The sequence below is a fragment of the Numida meleagris genome, chromosome 1 (genome assembly GCF_002078875.1).
Source record: "Numida meleagris isolate 19003 breed g44 Domestic line chromosome 1, NumMel1.0, whole genome shotgun sequence".
NCBI lineage: Eukaryota > Metazoa > Chordata > Aves > Galliformes > Numididae > Numida > Numida meleagris.
In genome coordinates, this window is record NC_034409.1 from 19621274 (window position 1) to 19641901 (window position 20628).

The window sequence follows — 20628 nt, forward strand, 5'->3', positions numbered from 1 at the left end:
ACTGTAGTTACAGCTGATCAGCACTGGCCAAAAGCTGCTGCTGCCCATTGACCATCTTCCCATTCCATTCCCAGCCTGCAGTCTAAAGTGCAAGAAAGATGTGAAGCTGTTGGAGTGGGTCCAGAGAACGGCCTTTGTGGCCTTTATCCCTTATCAGAGAGCTGGAGTATCTTTCCTCTGAAGAAAGGTTGAGGGATTTGGGCTAGTTAAGCTTGGAGAAGAGAAGGCTCTGCAGAGACCTCACTGTGGCCTTTCAGAACTTGAGGGGAGGGAGGGAGACCGACATTCCACACAGTCTAACAGTGACAGGAGAAGGGGGAATTGTTTTAAACTTAAAGAGGGGAGATTTAGATTAGACAGTAGGAGGAAATTTTTTACTGAGAGGGCAGCGAAGCACTGGAACAGGCTGCCTAGAGAAGCAGTGTATGCTCCATCTCTAGAGATGCCCAAGGCCAGGTTAGATGGGGCCCTGGGCAGCCTGATCTGGTGAATGGCAATGTGCCCATGACATTGGGTTGGAACTAGATGTGCTTTAAGGTCCCTTCCAACCCAAACCTTTCTATGATTCAATACAGACTATGTCTGGTGACCACTATGACCACTCAGACAGTCCTATACTGAAAAACATAACAATTTGGTCAATGTATGTAGAGAGTATATCTCACTCTGGAAGTGTGAGACTTTTTGTGGAACCCTAATGATCCGTTGCAATACAAACTCTGGTACTGTTGTTCACAAAGTATGCAGTCTGCAAACATTGTATCAAGACATAATCAGACTTAAAATATAAAATTGGTTCACAAGTGGTTGTTTAAAGGATTTTGCTTTTGTTGGTCCTTGATTGATGCTGAGTAATCAGTCATCCTACAGCTGAGAAGACTGTATTCTGAAACCAGAAGTACTAGTGTAGACAGTTAATCATGTTAATGTCAACATGGTGAGTTTCACTGTTTTCAGAGCTCTATGACATTATATACCTACATTCATTTAGAAGGGAGTGATATTCTAATTAAACAAACAAAAAACTTCACACAAATATTGAAAAATTAGAAGCATCTTGTAATAATAGCCTCAATAAACATTTAATTCAGCCCTTTCTCTACATGCTTTGGGCTAGTCTGCATCCAAATAACAAGTAGAATTAGTATAAATACATATTTGTTTTCATAAAACTTCTACCTTATATTTGATTTCCTACATTGCAGTCTGTTAACCCTTACCAGAAAAAGCCTTTCAAGATCAGTTCCCAGTCTCCTGATTCATAAATTAATTCATATTCCGTGAATGCATGAAGAATTTTTTTCAAATAGTTATGTTGCTGAGCAGTAATTGAGTAAATTTATCTTCATACATTTAAACAGATCTTGATTGAATTTGTCTATTTTCGATGTTTAATCATCCAGAATTATCATATGTATAACAGTGATGCATTCAAGAATGGCACAGCAGTGTAACTCACTGTGATCTATCACTGAGAACTTTCAATCCTTTGAAGCTTTGATTTGATTTCATACTGATAAAAGGCATCTCCATAATCTAATAATTGAACTGTAGTTATAGCTCTGACATCATCTGTTCTGTATCGTGCAGGGTAAGATTAACTATCATGCAAGTCAAGAAATCAAAACTTATATTTTATTTTACCTTATGCGACCTCTGTATTATTAGCATTTTTATTGAAGATTCCATCAGAATGGGCTTCTAAATATTTTAATGTAAATTCAGATAAATAATGAAAACTTCAAGGAAATTCTCACCTTCCTTACTTTTTCAGTTGCTCATTGTAGGTGAGAGCTGGATCACAGAGGATCTTCATGCCTTTGTGTTATGCAGAAAAATGACAGCAGAAGAAAATTACAATGCACTGCTTCTCCTCAACAGACCAGAGGAAAACAGGGCAGTCTTGGAGAGGTGGGAGTTTCATGGCTCTAAGTCCCCAGAGGAAGGAACTGAATCAGCAAAATCTTGGTGCTCAGATACTTTGACCTGATCATAAAATATGGACATTCTTCCCACAGTTGTGTCCTCATTCCAAAAGGAAAATATTTAGCAAGTAAAGGTTAATTTAGAAATAATATGAAAAAATATATATCAGTTTTTTCAGAATATTTTATTTTTGTCAAGCATTATGCTATGTTATATGCAATTTCCTTGATGAAACTTTCCTAAATTGTAATTTTAAAGTATTTTTTCCTCTAGACTGAAGAGAGTAACATCCAAAGATATGATTTTAGCAAGAACTGTACTGTACTTCTTGATTTATTGGAGGCCACAGAGGAAGGAGCCCTTCTACAAGTTACACTTTGTATGAGATTCACTTTATTAAATCACTCCAGTAGTACCCATCCTGTTTTCAGAGGAAGCAGTAAAGACTGTCTCCTTTCAGCCACAGTTTTTCATTTTCTGCAGTGAAATACTTTTATAAATGAGTCCTAGCAATTTAACACTGAAGTGTTTTACAGTCATGGAATTTTCTACACTCAGTTAAAATGCTGACTTTGAATACTGTTTTTTTAACTTTTGAAATAGTGAATACATTTTACATTAACTAGAATGATGGCCCTTTAAGAAGAACATCTACCAGATTTAGTCTTTTACAACTCAGACTCTCCCATGCAGGTCTGTAAATGCATTTAATTACTGAATTGCATTATTCTGGCCATTTCTGCTCTCCCAGATTGAGTAGATGTGTAGAATTTTGCAATAATAGACAATTAAGAACATCAAAATAATCTCAAATTTGAACTCAGTTACTCAAAGATGAAAATGAAGAAGACAATCTGCATTGCCACTTTCATCCTCACATTTTCTTTAAGCATTAGACTCATTAAATTATACTTTTCCATATATAACATTTAAATATATTTTTCTAACCTGTGGGTCTCTTTAATAAATAGCTCACTGAGCAATAATTGAAAATGTTCCATTTCTTCTGCACTCACTGCAGTTGAATGAATTAATTCCATTTGTCTGCTCATCCTTAATTAACTAATGTGCTAAAATACTACATTCCCATTAAAGAAAATGCATTATACTGTAGTTAGGGCAAAAGCATTTTCAACATGGTTCTACTTGAACGTTCATTGTCTTGATGAAGATCCCTGGATTTAAACCTAAAAGATTGGCATGACATTTGTTATATTCTTCATTCACCATGAGGACGGAAGAAATTATGAATCTAACAAGACCTTTTATAAGTGGAAAGTTCATTGTGAAGAGCCCCAGGCAGGAAATGGTTGCATCTGTCACACAGGACAATTGTGCAAGATCTAGGCAGAAACTGTGTGGTGATTTAGAGATTTTTTCTCCCAGAAACTGTGATGGTGAGGAATAAAACTGAGTTCAATTCAGCATTAATGCCTTATCAAATTTTGAAAGAGGTTACATTTAAAGAAATTTTTCAAACAAATAAGGATAATTTTTCAAAGGTTTTTCTTTCCATTTTTTATTTTCATTTTACTTCCTTAGTTACTCCTACATGGTCTTACATACATACATACATACCACCTTTTGCTCAAGCAAGCTAAGAGAAATACAGTGAAATTTTCAGGAATATTTTAAGTGTGTATTTAATCCTTTCTTGTTTGACTTCTTATAGAAATGTGAGACATACAATTTCAACTAATTTTTGATAGGAAATTAGGGTTTGAAATAGGGAAATAGAATAGATGGGGAAAAAAAAAAAACAAAACAGAGAAGCAGAAAGAGAAGAAAAAGAGGTAGGAAAAATAGAAGTATAAATACCATTCACAGAGAGAAAGAGAAGTTCCAGTTCAAAGCTCAGAAACCTGACTACTCTGAAGAGAAATAATCTCACAAAAACACATGAAAGGACTTAGTATGACCTTACAACAGAATGAGAAGAACATTTATCGTTCAACTCAGTCTGTTGATAATGATTGCTACTTGAGTTTAATGAATGTCATGAAAGTCATGCTTTACAGAAAGGAAAGTGTCAATCATGCATTACTAATGAAGGTGTTACTCCAGACAGAGGACAATGAATTTTAAAGAATATGGTTTTACACGGGTTCTGATTCTACAGAAGTTTGATATATATATATGTCTACAGTTGTCTAAAGATGTATGTTCTCAGTTCATTGAAATGATGGCTGTATTCAAAATATAAAATTTAGAACGCATGTAAACATTTTCTGCATGAGAGATTTTAAAAATACTACAAAGCAGCTGCAACTTTCAGCCTGCTTGACTAAAATCTAGCCATCCAAACCAGGATGTAAAAAAAAGACACAAGAAAATAAAATGAAAACCTCCAATGTCACTAGCAAAGTTATTGATCTTCCCTCCTGACTGCGTGTTTAAAGTTAAAATACTTTGGCCAAGTTTTGTGAAGTAATACTGCTCTCCTCTTGAGATGATGTAATTCAGGCTATCAATGGCAGCAATTAGCCCATACTGGACTGCTAAAATTTAAATGAGGCTACATCTTTTTCTCAGGAACGCATAGAAAAAAATGTGATAACAATACACAAGGGTTCTATTTGAGTCCTTCCAAGAAAATATTTGTTACTGCAAAACCCATAATTTATACCTCTAATTTGTGAATATGTTTTTATATGGTGACATAAAGTGAAAAAATATATGACTATTCCACCTAAAAATCAGCTGTGTTTCTAATCATCTTGCCACTTTATTAGTTTATCAATATTGTATTAAAAATAGCTGTTTTATATCACATAGAATTTCCAGACACTACAAAAAAAAGGACATCCTTTCCATGATTCCACAGCCAATGAACTATTTTTTTTATCTAAAATAAATTAATAAATAATCACATTCATTTTATTCTAGATTCAATGTTTTGAAAATCATACCATTTTAATTAATACAAAAAATATGTACTGTTTCTCCCTAAATGTATTTTCCATCTACACCACTGTAATTGAATATACGTTCACTGGAATTTATCTCAGAGGTTTTTTTTTTTTTTTTTTTTTTTTGCTACAGCTACAAAGTGTTTCTCCACAATCAATCAAGTCTCTGAAGATAATTCCAAGAGTATCTTAAATTGTTTAAATATATATAGTCCTCCCCTCAATCAATGTGATCAAAAGCTATTATGTCATCATCTTTAGTGAACTTTCTGAAGAAAAGAGGCTGTAGTGAAGACCACCACATATGATTTTCTGTTCGTAACTTGTCACCCTGCCTGCAAGGACTACTTTCTGTCCCCGGTCACCTCATCGCATTTACACATCAATATGATGAGCGGCAAAATGGCGTTTATTGTTAAAAGCTACAAAACTATATAGTATATCTTATCTTTTACTAGACTGTTCCAGAAGCTCACGCGGGCCCCTGGCCAATCATATTGAATATCCCGCTCTGGCCACTCTCTTCCGAAAGGCCATACACGGAGTTGTTATACACCTTGTTATGAAAACAAAGAAGGACAGCCTCTCCTTCTTACGACACGGGTTCAAGTAAAGTAGGTGAACCAATAGCAAGCATATGAGCAAGGGCCTTCAGCGTTACAGCCCGAGTACTCAGTAACATGCCTACTACAAGAGGCAACGTATTTTCCACTTATTTTGAATGATGTTATTCCTGAATCTCTCAAGTGGCTTTGAAAATAGAAAGGTTTGTAGTTGTTGTTTTGTTCTCCAGAAAGTTCTTCTTTATTTCTGTTGTATACTTGTGAAAATCTGATATGTTAGTACATTAAAGGGCATTTATAACAGAATATATATAGTATTTTGCCTTTTCAGAGTTGAAGTCTAAAATATTTAAATAGATTTCAAGAGCTATTATGATTTCTTGTAGTATACTGCATTTGAAGTGACAGCTAATTCAGTTCTTGACAGAGTGAAATTGTATGTATAACTGAAATCTACTATGCCTTCAGATATGAAGGATAAGCTGTTGATCTCAGTGTTGATCGCTTATCTTTTAATATGCAAAGTGTGGTGTAAATATAATTCTTTTGGGATTTGCAGGATTGATCCTACTCCATAGCTATCTGTGGATCTCTCTCTTTAGCATCAGCAACAGTAGATCCAAGTCCTTCCCTGAGCACTTTTCCCTTCAGTGGTCTTCTTACAGATATGTATTCTCAAAATGATTTATTTTCCAAAGTATGTGGACACATCAGCAACTTCAGCAATGCAGAGGCTGTTAGGAAAAGCTGTCCATGCCATGTCAATTTCAGATATGGTACAAAGAGCTTCAATCTCATCTCAGACCAGAATTCTTGAATTTAATCACGTTAATATCACAGTAATCATACACGTTTTTGGTAAGGGAACTATGAAATATACCGAGCAAAAAATATTAACCTTTTTTAAAAGTCTGAGGCATGAATAATATTAAAATACTAGTATTTGTGAATATTGAAACATCAGTATTATTGAATATGCTGCTATTTTTCAAACTACCACTTACTTCTTCAGAAGAAAATTAATTAGGTAATGACAAATTGCCTTTAGTTGATTGAGAAAAATTAAAAACAAAGCTTAATATTATTATTTCAGCCAGATCTTTGTGGCTCTAAATTACATGTCTCAGCAAAGAATTGAGTATCTAATGCATTTTAGAATTTCTCAGTGTAACATTATCTTTTTAAATCCAGAAAAGTAACTTTCATATTGACTTGACGGAAACAAAACTTTATACTCATTTATCTTTAAAAATGATGGGAAAATATTGTTAAAATAGCTTTTAATTTTCATTGAACAGCTCATTTTGCAAATAAATGAAATGCATGTGTACCAGCATCCTACACTGAACATTGGGATTTCACCATTTGAAAAGTGATTCTTGTTATTGCTTGTAAAAAAACTTGACTCCTAGATAGAGGTTCCTCAGTCTCATTCAGTGTAACAATTTTAGACTAATATAAACCTTACAGATCTCAGAACTCTAGCATAAAATAGAATTCTGGAATGCAAATACTGGATGTTCTTCACAAAGCAAATTCAATTTTATTAAAATTTGCCCATAACATGACAACTTAGGAAAGTAAGTTGAGGCAAGTTCAGAGCAATCCTAAGCCATGATCAGCAGCTCAGACTGCTTGCCACAAACTTGTCAAACAAAAAGTTTTTTGGATCTGCAGACCAAGGAGGGGAGACTTCTCCTCAGAATCAGAATGTAGAAATTTTGTTACATATTTACTGAAGAGGAAACCTGAAAGGTCTGACCACAGCAAATGCCCTTATTTCATTGAGTAGGAGTGCTACAACAAGTCAGATGTGATGCTTATATGTCACGCACCAGGCTTACAGAAGGAGAAAAATAATTTTTTATTTTTTATTTTTTTATTTTTTATATTAAGAGAAGAGCCAGAGATTTTGCAAGCAAGAGCCTGTAAATAGATGTCCATTTACGCACATTTAGAAACGTTTACATGATTTGGCATGCTGACCAAAGCCAATTGGGATGTTTAGTCTGCAGCAGCTAAGAACATAAGCAGGACCATGAGTGACTGCAAAAGTGTTTTGACTGATCTCAGTTACAGATGGATATGTTACAAGCATACGTCCACAAGTAACACATAGGGATTTTGGATGTTTGAGAACTCCCTCTTGCTTCACCAGAGCAGCATCTGCCATGAAGAGTTAGTATCTAATAGACATTAGTTGCAGGATAAAAATTGTACATGCTATATCAACTAGTCTCTTAAAATGTTACTTCCTGTGTTTATAGGTATCTTTCAAAAGCTGGATAAGGTGACAATAAAAAATTGTGTAATTATTATTGTTCTTTCTTTTTATTCTAATTGCCCATGGTAAATCTTTCTCTTGGAAACAGTCCAGAGAGAATCTGTAGTTTCTACTTATTTGGACAAAAACACTGTATGAAACTGTTGGAGACTGATGGTTGCTGAGGCAGGAAGGCCTGGCTTTGGGTAGAGTGAGTCAGTGTTATAAAAGCAACCATAAAAGTCTGGACTTGTTATTTTGTATCTTGTGAATATAATCAGTTAAAGCTTCTGTTTCCATATGCAGTGCTTCCTTTCTCAATATATTTTTAAGGAATAACTGAACAGAGGAAAAAATTATTGGTTTTCCTTAAAAAAAACAACAACAACAACAAAAAACACTCAGGTTCTAATGGAACATAATGATTTCTTTAGTATATTTAATCGGAATTTGGCCAGAATACATTAGAATACTTGTTATAATAATTCTCTTTCTTCTATAGCTCAGGTTTTTTTTTCATTGAAACTGAATGGCCTGGAAGATTGGAAGAGAAAGAGAAGAGGAACTTGTTGGATTTGATGTTCAGTTTATTCATTATTTTTACTAATCAAGAATGAATTCACTTAGATAGCTGGTCATATTAAGAAAAAAATAAAGACTTGTTGTAGTAAGTAAATGATTAAATATGCATTGATTTAGGCGCTATCTGAATGAATAACTTTCCAAAAGATCACATAAACATCTCTAGGAATTTTGATTCAAATTTGTCTTAAAAAATATAATAAACTCCAACTCTGTTTGCTATGGATGGCCAGGAACACTAATTTATATGCAGAGAAGAACTCAGAAGCTTTTAGAAAAAAAGTGTGCATAACTAAGTCTAGGCCTATTATAATTAAAATCTTTTCCAAAAAGCTTGTTACAGTTTACTTAAAGTTATGTATACATATCATAGGCTGTTTTCCTTAAAAAGAAAAAACAGCATATGTAAAATCTGGAACATAAGGAATCCTTATATGTTCTGCTTACTAAGCCATGCAGAATCTACAAACAGTTGTGTGTTAAAAGAGGCACTTAGCAGGCTCAGAGAAGGTCTATTTCCCTGGGCATGTCAATCACGTAATCTATTTATTGGAAGCCTCACCAAAGGACTGCAATTTCACCTTAAGCCTCAGGGAACTTTTTAAAATAGTTTCTCTATCCATTTACTGGATAGTCTGAATAATTTAAAACCATCGATCTGTATGGATTTATTTACTATTTAAACTTTTATTTTTTTCCTCCTAACTACCAAAAACATTACTAACTAAAATCTTGCAGAACAATTGCATTATTAGAGTGGAAAGAATGGTGTCATGAAACCATGAATCTTTCTTCTCAAAATTAGTTCAATATTTCATTCAATTTAACTACAACATTTTTTGCTGGTTTATACAGACAAATTCTGCCTAACTAGTTTGGTAACACATGGGATATCACTTAAGTCTTTGTTGTGTCAGGGGGCAGCCAAGGCTCCTGTGTGAGTTTTACAGATACTAAGTTGAAGGGAGTTTTGCAGAAACCAGAAAGACTGGAGATAAGAATGGAAAATGTTTGAAAAATTAAGCCTTATCTTAATATATCAGGATAGCCCAGAATTAAAATAAAGTTCAAACTAGGCATTTATGGAAGCATAATTAATACATCAAAATAACGGTGGACAAATTGATACTTGCAAGTTCTTAAATGCAAAGAGTACAGCTTCATTGACCTGTGCATTTTGCAGTCAGATGGAATAAATGCTGGAGCTGAGATGGACAAAGAAAGCCAGGTATCCTCCAGGTGTTATACTTGGCTACCATGTTGCTGGATGACTGCAATTTACCTCCAATGTGGAGTCAGACTACAGCACAACAATTGGATAACATCCAGAGATATACAATGTTTTAAAGAAATGCTAAGAAGAAAAAGCAAATATGGAAAAGGTCCTTCTCTCCTCCCATGGGAAACATCAGCTCTACCACAACCTTTTGTCTAACAGACTGTATTCCTTGTCCTGGTTGAATAAATGCACATATCCGGAAAGCAGAAACCTTCTGAGGAAAACAGAGCATAATTGCATTAATACAGAAAACACATACGGACCTTAGATATGCTCAGGGCAGCATGGAACTCATTTCCTTAGTGAGGAGAGGTGAGAAATTTTGTCAGATGGTCCTTAAGCTTTAGCATTAGAACATTACAGTTGTAATTTTCTATCATCTAAATAGCCTAAACACAGCACCAATGAGAGAAGAAAGCAATCTTGTACAGTGTTAGGAAAATGTTCAAAAGTCCACTTGGTTGCATTCCAGTTTCAGCCTTTATCAAAGACAAGAGCTAAGTGTTAATAATGGTATTTATTACTAAACCTGAATCTTTAAGTTCACCCTTTTTTGTTTAAAGGGATTGGCTACTTTTATTTAAGTAGTTGTATATGAAATTTCTTTGTAGTGTAACCTCCTTGAAGTATGGCTTTTACCCATGTACTACAGATGCTCATACACATATTCAGATAACACAAACACTGGAGCTTAGTTTATTGTCTTCAAAGTCAATAGTAAAAATAAATGGTGACAAAATACCATCCTCTCCTTGAATGGTGACAACCTCAGAAATATGGAAAATTTTAGTCCATTTGTAATGAAAGAAACAGGCATTTTATGCTTCTGCCTTTGGTTAGCAGAACTGTTCATTTCATGTCTGTAATGTGACCCAGTAATTACCCTAAAAGATTCCATTTGGGATCTAAAACATTTGTGGGTAACAAGTTTTAAAAATTAAATATACATCAAATGTCCCACACTGGAAAGACAAAAAAAAAAAAAAAAAGCTAAATTTAAAGCACATTTATTCAGATTTTTCTGCTGATGTGTTGCATGTAATGAGTCCTATAAATCTGTGTAGTTATAGTGTTACATTAGGGAGTATTGTTCACTATATGCACAGGGTAAGAAGATTCTATGTTCATACTTCTGATCTCATTTGATTAATCACTGCAAACTGCAATTAAAAAGTTGTTTTCTCCTCTTGCTTAGGAAGTAGTGCTTGTGTTTACATTCAGACAAATCATCTGCTCATCTCAGTGAGTTTTCCTGTCTGGCATACAGGACACAGATCTCAGCAGAGGACCTGGGTTCAGCTCCAGATCCACCACAGACTTATTGTGTGTCCTTAAGTGAGGTATTCAGTCAGCCTGCAATTAAAATTATTATCCCCATTTTATGAACATACTTGGTTTCTTGTCTGTAAATATGGATATGTTGTCCCTTATTTTTTGCTCTTATTGTTATAAAACCTACAATGAAAACTGTAAACTTTATGGTAACGAGGAAAGCATTTGTATCTCTAGAAGTACTTATTTTTGATTCATTGATTTTATACCTTATAAGATTAAAACTGGACAAGATCATAATTACTTTTAACACTGAGATCTTACACATCTATGTATGTTATCTATAATAATAGAAGCTAGGCATCAACATATATGCAAGATTTTAAGAATCTATAAACATGTGTGTTATGTATTGCCTATGCTCCACTGAAAATGAAGTACAGGTAATGCAATAATATGTGAAATAAACTGAGAGTTTCAGGATGATACCAAGTTCCTCCAGTTTACCTACTAAAAGCATTTAAAATCCAAGGTAGAATCAATCATAGAATCATAGAATATTAGGGTTGGAATAAACCTTAAAGATCATCTAATCCAGCTGTCAGTCCATCACCACCATGCTCATATCCCGCATATCCACATCTCTGTGGTGACTCCACCACTTCCCAAGGTAGCCTGTCCCAATACATTACTAGCCTTTCTAAGAATATGTTTTTCCTAATATCCATCATGAATCTCCTCCAGTACAACTTAAGGCCATTACCTCTCACCCTATCACTAGTTACTCGCAAGAAAAGGTTGACTCCCACCTTGTTACAACCTCCTTTCTGGATGTTACAAAGAGCAATATGGTCTCCCCTGAGCCTCCCCCTTCTCCAGACCAAAGAATCCCAGTTTCCTCAGCTGATTCTTATAAGACTTGTGCTGCAGACCCTTTTTTGTACACACTCCGGGGCCTGAATATCTTTTATTTTAGTCAGGGGTCCAAAACTGAATGTGGTGCAGCCTCACCAGAGGCTGATCACCTCTCTCGTCCTTCTGACTAGGTTATTTCTGACACAAGACAGGATACCACCACTGGCCTTCTTGGCCACCTACTTGGCCACCACACTGCTGGCTCATGTTCAGCTGGCTGCTGACTACTCCCAGATCCCTTCTGTCTGTACAGCTTTCCAGCCACTCTGCTCCAAGGCTGTAGCATAGCCTGAGGTTGTTGTGATCAAAGTGCAGGACCCAGCACTTGATCTAATTGAAGCCCATACAACTAGCCTGACCCAATTGATTTAGCCTGTCCAAATCACTCTGTAGGGCCTTCCTACCCTCAGGCATATCAACAGTTCCTTCCAGCTTGGTGTCATCTGTGAATTTATGATAGTGCACTCAATCCCCTCATCCAGATCATCAGTAAAGATATTAAACAGGGTCGGTCCTGGTACTGAACCTAGGGGAACACCACTAATGACCAGTGACCATCTGAAATTAACTCAATTCATGACGGCTCTCTGGGCTATACAGGGATTTTTTAAAACAGTAAAGAGTACACCTGACCGAGGCATGAGCTGCCAGATACTATGGGAGAATACTCTAGGAGACAGAGTCAAATGTTTTACTAAAGTCTAGGTAGACTGCATCTACAGACTTTCCTTCATCCACTGGGTGAGTCCCCTGGTCACAGAAGGAGATCAAGTTAGTCAAGCAACACCTGCCTGTCACAAACCCTGGCTAAGCCTGATTGTCTGGTTGTTCCACACATGCCATGTGGTCATACTTAAGATGATCTGCTCCATAATCTTCCCTAACACTAAAGACCCTTAAGACCCTTCCCACAGATGGACATCATATTGGCAAGTGTAGTCATTCTAGACTCCTCATTATTAGTTGAGAAAGAGTAGACCCTAGGAAAAGCTCACTAGATCTTAACGGATGTCAGTGAATTAAAGAAGTTCTTAAGTGACACTACACAGTCTATAATTAGAATGGATATCTATCTGGAAAGCAAGTGACCATTGACTACCTTTGACGTAACAGTCTTATCTTGAGTATCCAACAGCGAGCCATGGCAAAAATCTGAACAGTTGAATAAACTTCTTGAGAAGATCAGCTGAATTAGCACTCATCAGGTTCCAATCGCTACAAAATTATACCATACCTAATCTATCAAGTAGCTTTTCCTATGGGAAACAGTCTATGTCAAACTACCTATGGATATCAAATATCCGATAGCAAAGTTATGTTATTTCATTTCTCATCTCAGATTTATTCATTTAATTACATTACTCAGTTTAAGAAAAGGGGATACACTGATTTACAGCAGGTGATTAGCAACCCTCACCCAAAACTCTTGCTTAGTCTTCTGAGACCTAATGTTTATGAAAACATTTTCAACCATTTGTTTACACAGGTTGAACACTTTTTTTGTTGTTCATAATGTCAAGAGTGTACCTTATTGGTCTAAAGTGGCTTATAGCCATTTGCAGTGATCTTAAAGTCACTTTGTAGTACCCTAATCAAGAAGGTAAAAAAAGAGAATGAGAAAACAAAGGTAAGATTCCATATCATTCCAGTAAAAAGAGATTGAGGAACTAACCTGTAAAGGAGTTTTATAGGAGGAAATGATGAAGGATTCTGGAAAGAAATTTGCCCTTAACTTCTTCCATGCTACAACTTTCAATCTTGCATCTTCAATTATGTAAAACAAAGATATTAGTACATCTATTCACAATTATTATATTTATTATCTCTACCCTTATTAGTTGAAGTAATTCATATCTGGAATTTACATAAGGATTCCACAATGTCTGCTAGCAGAAAAATACTGAACTAACTGGAGAAAAAGCCAACACAAACATTTATCCACTTTTCTGTGTACTTATTAATAAGAGATATTTTGTGACTTTTTTTACACACTATTTTTAGAAACATTCTTCTACTACTTCATCAACTATATGATTTTGTGTGTGTGTGTTGTTCCCTTTGGTAAACATTTATGAGAAATAATTAAAACAGTGATAAGAGTCTGAGAAACTGCCTAGCGAGCAAACCACCCACCCCACCAACCCCTTCAAAGGCAGGGAAGATGGATCTATGTCAAGGCAAATGTAATTAACAACATATGTGGATTTTAGCCATAAGAAGGGAAAGGGAAAGTTGCTGAATTAACTGTAACAGGCAAATTTTTGTGAATCCTTTCTCAGGAAAAGTCTGGGTCAGCAGTTGTAATTTTTTATGTCAGGCATCTCTGCAGAGATATTGTGGAAGATAAGAAGAGATAGCTGTATAACAAAACGCCTATGGAAGAGTTAGGTTCACTTTCACCTGTCACATAGGACTTCCCATATATTTTTAGGTCTTCATCCTACAAGGTGTTCTACTTGAGTATTTGAAGCCAATAAGACTCCATAAAAAGATTCATAACTCACATGCATAAAGAGGTGCTGAATATACTGTTTTATTTTTATGGCTCAGGTTCATTTGCAACAGTTCTTTGGAATCCATATAGTTAGTGTAACTCTAAAAACAGAGATCGTTTTATCCTATGCATGAATTCAGCATTTCTCACTGAATGACCTCCATGTTTTAGATAGTTTGGGAGAAACTTCCTTAAAGATTCTGAGTTCTAACAGCTCTCAGACTTGAAACCTCTTGTAATCTTCCCTTTATTTGGAGATGTAAGCCAATGCTTATCAAGCTTAAATGAATCACAGAATCATAGACTCATAGAATCCTTAGAGTTGGAAGGGGCCTTTAAAGGTCATCTAGTCCAACTCCTCTGCAATGAACAGGGACATGCACCTCTAGAACTGGTTGCCCAGGGCCTGATCCAGCCTCACCTTGAAAGTCTCCAGGGATGAGGCATCAACCACATCTCTGGGCAAACTTAAACTTCTCAACTGTGTGATGTGTTTTTTTCTTTGATTTTTCCTTTCTTTCTACGTGGAGTGATTTGCTGAGTTAGCTTTCTTTTTTAAACTATTTTCAAGACTCCCTTGTCAACTTTCAGAATTCTGCAGAGTACAGAATATAAAGTGAGGTTAAGCTATATTTATAGTTGGATGAAAACATAATTCTGCTACATTACTTTTTTAGATAGATGACCAGCATCTGAAAGACCTTTTTCAGAAAAGAACAGTAAGAGAGTACAGTAGTAACGTGTTTGATAATATACCCAAAATATAGTTAAGTGAGATTCTTTACATTTGTTTCTGACCTGCAGAGACAAAACATACAAATAGAAATACTGTAATTCCTTACAAAGAAGATTGCTGAAAATAATGTTTATATGCATTTAACATCTCATTTCATTTGAAAGGGGGCTCAGAATCAATCACAGAATCATAGAACAATAGAATGGCTTCGGTTGGAAGGGACCTTAAAAATCACCTAGTTCAACTCCACTGCCACAGGCAGGGTTGCCACCCAGCAACTCATACAATAGAATCAATCACAGAATCATGGAATCACCAAGGTTAGAAAAGACCTTCAAGATCATCCAGTCCAACAGTCCAACTACCACCAATATTTCTCCACTAAACCAGGTCCATTAGTACAACATCTATTCATTTCTTAAACACCTCCTGGGATAGCGACTCAGTCACCTCCTTGGGCAGCCCATTCCAGCACCTGACCACTCTTTCAGAGAATAAATTTTTCCGAATATCCAACCTGAACCTCCCTGGGCACAATTTGAGGCCATTCCCTCTAGACTTATCGCAAGTTACATGGGAGAAGAGGCTGACACCCACCTCACCACAACTTACTTTCAGGTAGTTGTAGAGAGTGATAAGGTCTCCCCTGAGCCTCCTCTTGTCCAGACTGAACAACCCTAGTTCTCTCAGTTGCTTCTTATGAGACTTGTGCTCCAGACCCCTCACTAGCTTCATTGTCCTTCACTGGGCATGCTCCAGGGATTCAGTGTCTTTTTTGTAGTTTCTTGGACTTTTTGGGGTCCAAAACTGAACACAGTACTCGAGATTTGGCCTCAATAGAGGTGTCTACATGGGGGCAATCACTTCCCTGCTCCTGCTGGCAACACTATTTCTGATACAAGCCAGGATGCCATTGGTCTTCTTCACTGCTTAGATACACTGCTGGCTCACATTCAGCTGAGTAATAACCAGCACTCCCATTTCCTCAGCACAGTCTTCCAGCTATTCTGCCCCAGGTCTGTAGCATTGCCTGGAGTTGTTGTGGCCAAAGTGCAGGACCTGGCACTTGGTATTGTTGAACTTCATCCCATTAGCCTCAACCCAGTCAGCCAGCCTGACCAGATCCCTCTAAAGGGCCTTCCTGCCCCCAGACAGATCAACACTTCCTCCCAGCTTGGTATCATCTGCAAATTTACTGCAGATGCAGTCAATCCCCTCATCCAGGTCATCAGTAATGAAATTAATCAGGGTCAGTCTCAATACTAACCCCAGGGGAACAGCACTCAAGCTTCCAGGACCCTATCCAACCTGGCCCTGAACACCTCCAGTGACGGTGCACCCACAAGTTCTCTGGGCAGCCTGTTCCAGTGCCTCACCACCCTCTGAGCAAAAATTTCCTCCTAATAATAATATCTAATTTAAATCTCTTCTCTTTTAGTTTATAACTATTCCCTCTTGTCCTATTGAACTTTGTAAAAAGTCACTCCCCCCCGTTTAAGATCCCTTTAAGTACTGGAAGGCTGCAATGAGATCTCCTTGGAGCATTCTCTTTTCCAGACCAATCATACCCAGGTTCTTCAACCTTTCTCCATAGGAGAGAATGCTCAAATGTGAAGGCTGATAAAGGAATGTGTACGTTTCTTTGATTTCCCCCCAAAAAAACAAACAAACAATTAAAAAAAAAAAAAAGAAATCTTATGAATTACTGCTTATGTTCTTCATTGGATGCTTTTCTGATTATGTGAAGTAGGCACACAAAGGACGCTCCAGTACAGTTGTACACAGAGTGACATGTTTTCTTAAGTCTCTTACCACATTCCACTGCATTCTCTTTTTCTGTGGTTTATACTAAATGTTACCTGTCTGCAGAATGTCAGCTGACTAACTCACATGAATGAGTTGAACATATAAACAGTTGTCTGCAGGTGAACTAGCAAAAACTTTCACATTTCAATACAGAGAGGGTGCCAGACATGAAGACATAACTCTTTATTTGCTTCTACCCCACAACTCTTAAAGACAAGAAGGAATTGTCTTTAAAATTTCAAAAAGAGGTCTTCAGGCTGAAACTATAGATGAAAAATTTCAATCTAAACAGTAACCTCCCATTATGAGGATCTGAAAGAAGTGCCTGTTGGTCTGGTCTCAGTATTCATATTTCTTTGTCTTTCTATAATTATGATGGTTCATTTGCCTGTCTCTTTCTTGAATTAAAAAGTTCTCTCATGTGCTGTTTGAATGATACAGAAAACCACAGCCAAGCAGTTTCTGGGAATCGCTGTAAACATACGTTCTATTTTCTCTCTATATATTTCTTTTTCCTGGAAATGTTGTAAATATTTTTCTATGTATAGAGAACATCTAAAATACATAGCTACATGAAGGATTAGTCTTGCTAAGAAGAGCCATTCCAGAGCATAACAAGGAGTTTAAATACAGATACATATACACAAATTATGTAACTACTACATTATACATAGCTAGCTGTAAAAGACTTCTTTTAGATGTTTTGGGGTGAGTTTGGCACTCTAGGCTTTTTTTTTTTTTTTTTTTTTGTCTGTGAACACACATATGGAAGAGAAAAATGGTTTAGACTCTGCAAAATGTTAGTAGCTATAACCCAGATTCTGTAAAATACTATCTAATATTTATTAGAGCAACAAAGTTTAAAGGGCTTTCATGAACTGAATACACCTACTTTACCAGAACTGCTTCATGATAGTGCTTCACAAACAAAGGAATGACTTTGAAATATCCTCAACTGGATTTAACCTCTGTTTCTGCCAGAGGATAGCATCAGACTTACAGTTCTAGCCTGACTTCCATGGGGTGAAAGAGCTGGATTTTTTTTTTTTTTTTTTTTTTTTTGTGAAATGTAGAGGGAATATGGTGTTTGTAAGGCAGTGCAACAGTGATGAACTTGGAACATATTCAACACATACAGGTAGACCTACCCTTGACTGAAAGCAGCTGTGGAGTCTGCTATTAAATTAGAAGCTATAGGATGAATAAATGTGGTTCATTTGTTTATATACGATCTCTGCAGAAAGATATGATTATGACATCAATTATGTGATTCTGGGAAATTCATGTTTACTTCTAGCAATAATATATGCACTTAAGAAAAAAAAAGTCATGTAAACTTGTACTTAAGCGAGGGTTTCTATGTTCCTCCATGTTATTCTTTATTATGCTGATGCAGAACTCTTTAAAGAAGAAAACAAATATACTGTGAACAAATCAAATTGATTTTTTTTTTACCAGCTGATAAAAGTTATTGAAATCTCAAGTAAATGACAGCATCCAGTCTTTACCTAATTCTTTCCCACATTTTATTGACCTCCCAACAGATCCAGGCAGGCTAATGAAAGAAAATTAGACAACAGCATTACATTTCCCACAAAAATGAAGCATAACTTGCTGTGACTAGTATTGTCAGATTTCAGAGCCTAAAGCTGTTGGAATAAGCAAGCAAAACAACAAAAGGTCTCTGTAACCTGCAGTATCCATGACATTTTAAGCATGTTGAACACTGTGTGTTGATTGTTTAAGAATGCAGTGTAAATATGATAGTTTATTATTTGTTCTTTTAAGTACTTTCAGGGATTTTTCTTCACAATTGTTCTTCCATACACCAAGGAAAGGAGAGCCTTCAAAAGAATTAGAACAACTGAGCTACAGTAAGTGAAGTTGCTTATTCAGAGTTTGAAATGCTTCTGTGGCTACAACGATTTTTAAGTATCGCCTGCTATTTTTATGTCTCTCATTTGGTATCCAAACTTGGAAACTCTTGTCATCAAATTTATGAGGTGGGTTATCTCCAAATGAGTCCCTTTTTATTTAACCTGAGTATTTGCTTCCTTGCTTTGGTTCCCATGGATTTTAATTATTTGGATTGTTTATCCTCCTTGGTGCAAAGTACATATTGGCCAGTGAACACAGGTAATATAACTTTGAGCAGAATATATATTTCTCATATTTCTGCAACAGTTATTTCCTTTTGCCTGTTTCTTTGTCCCTCTGTGCATTTCAAAAGCAGCTCTTTCTAAGAGGGAATCCTCTGAGGAACTTTCAAAATGAAAGCACAAGACATCTTTGTACATTCACTTGGAGCCATGGTGGCTTTGCAAGTGCCCAGGAGACAAGCTGTCAGACCAGTGACTCAGTTATTACAGTAGAATGTACTTTCAGCCAAGGTAGTGTGTGGTATGCATTGAACTTGAGATTTTCTGACCCTGTAAGAGAAGTATGCCTTTGTCATTATTCTACAAAAGCAATTGTCTTGCAGTTAGCTGCGGAGGAAAGCAAGGAGAGAGTTAGTTAACTTTTGAGTATTGTCAACAGGCAGTAGAGCTGAGTAGATAAAAAGCCATTGCTATTTCAAACGTAATTCTCCAAAATAATATTTGGGTTGCATTTTCAGAAAGCCTGAACCTTGACCTCCATTTGCATGAATGCTTGCACTGATAAAATGAATAATTGATTCAAGAATGAGTGCATGCATCCTGATTAACCAAAATTAAGATGCATAGATAATGTACAAGGGGAAATGTTTTAGATTTACTAACATCAGTTGTGAAAAAGCAATGAGATAGCTGGAAGCAACCCTGTCATTCCAAATTCAAAAGAGGAAGAGAACTAAAAAAATGACGAAGATACTTTTCCACTGATGACAGCTTGCAGTTTTCCACAAAATGGAAATGACAACATTTGAAAAATAGAATTTGAAATCGTGCACAGCGTTACATCAAGTCAGCATACTCGGTTGCATAACACGTGTTCTTACAGTATGAGGTGGTGTCCTTCACTCATGTCTGTGTTGTGTCCCAGTATAAATACCAGCCATCCTAGCTCAATACCAGCATCCTAGTTGCAATATGCAGGCTCATGTGCATCCCAGGAGGATAAAATTCATCTAATATTTTTTTTCAAGCTTTTCATTAGTTCATATTGGTTATCAGTGTGTTTATAAACTATTATTTATGTTCATGCCTTTTCTAGTGCATTGCTGATTTACTTCTACTTGCACATCAAACTTCAGAAAAAGAGAGATTTAAAAAACTTCCTAATAAGAGGCTTATTATTTGCCCATATTTTTGAATTCCAGAAATGTTCATTAAAATGTGGCAACCAGCATTTGTTTTACTTATCAGTTGGTTAAATATGGCTATTTTCATGACTGAAAACTGTAAACAGTTTTGTTCTTATTTATCCTTCAGTTTTAGTATATTCTTCATAGATCTTCTGATTAGTTGTTTGAATATATTTATAATATTGGATAAAAGTATCTTGAAGACTAGGAGATTTTTTTAATTTGACTCCTGTCAATAAAGCTGTTTTACGGAATACACATTTATGCTTTAGTATCTGAGCCTGAGGCTTATGATGCAAGTAGTTGAATTTGAGTATATTATATCAAAAGAACACGTTAAAAGAGGGAGAAGAAGTTCCTTTGAGCATAGGCAGAAATAGGAGAGGAATAAAAGGTGTGTTTGAAAAAAGTGTATAAAAGGAAAGTTTCAGCTGTGAATCGTGAGCTGAAGAAAGAGACTCAAGACCAGCAAAAAAAGGTAAGACCAATATTTTAGTGAAAGGATAGGCTGAATTTGAAAGGTGAGGTGGGGAATTCTGAATTCATTGCTTAAGAAGAGAAGAAGCTAGAGAAGTACCATCCTTATCCAGTATTGTC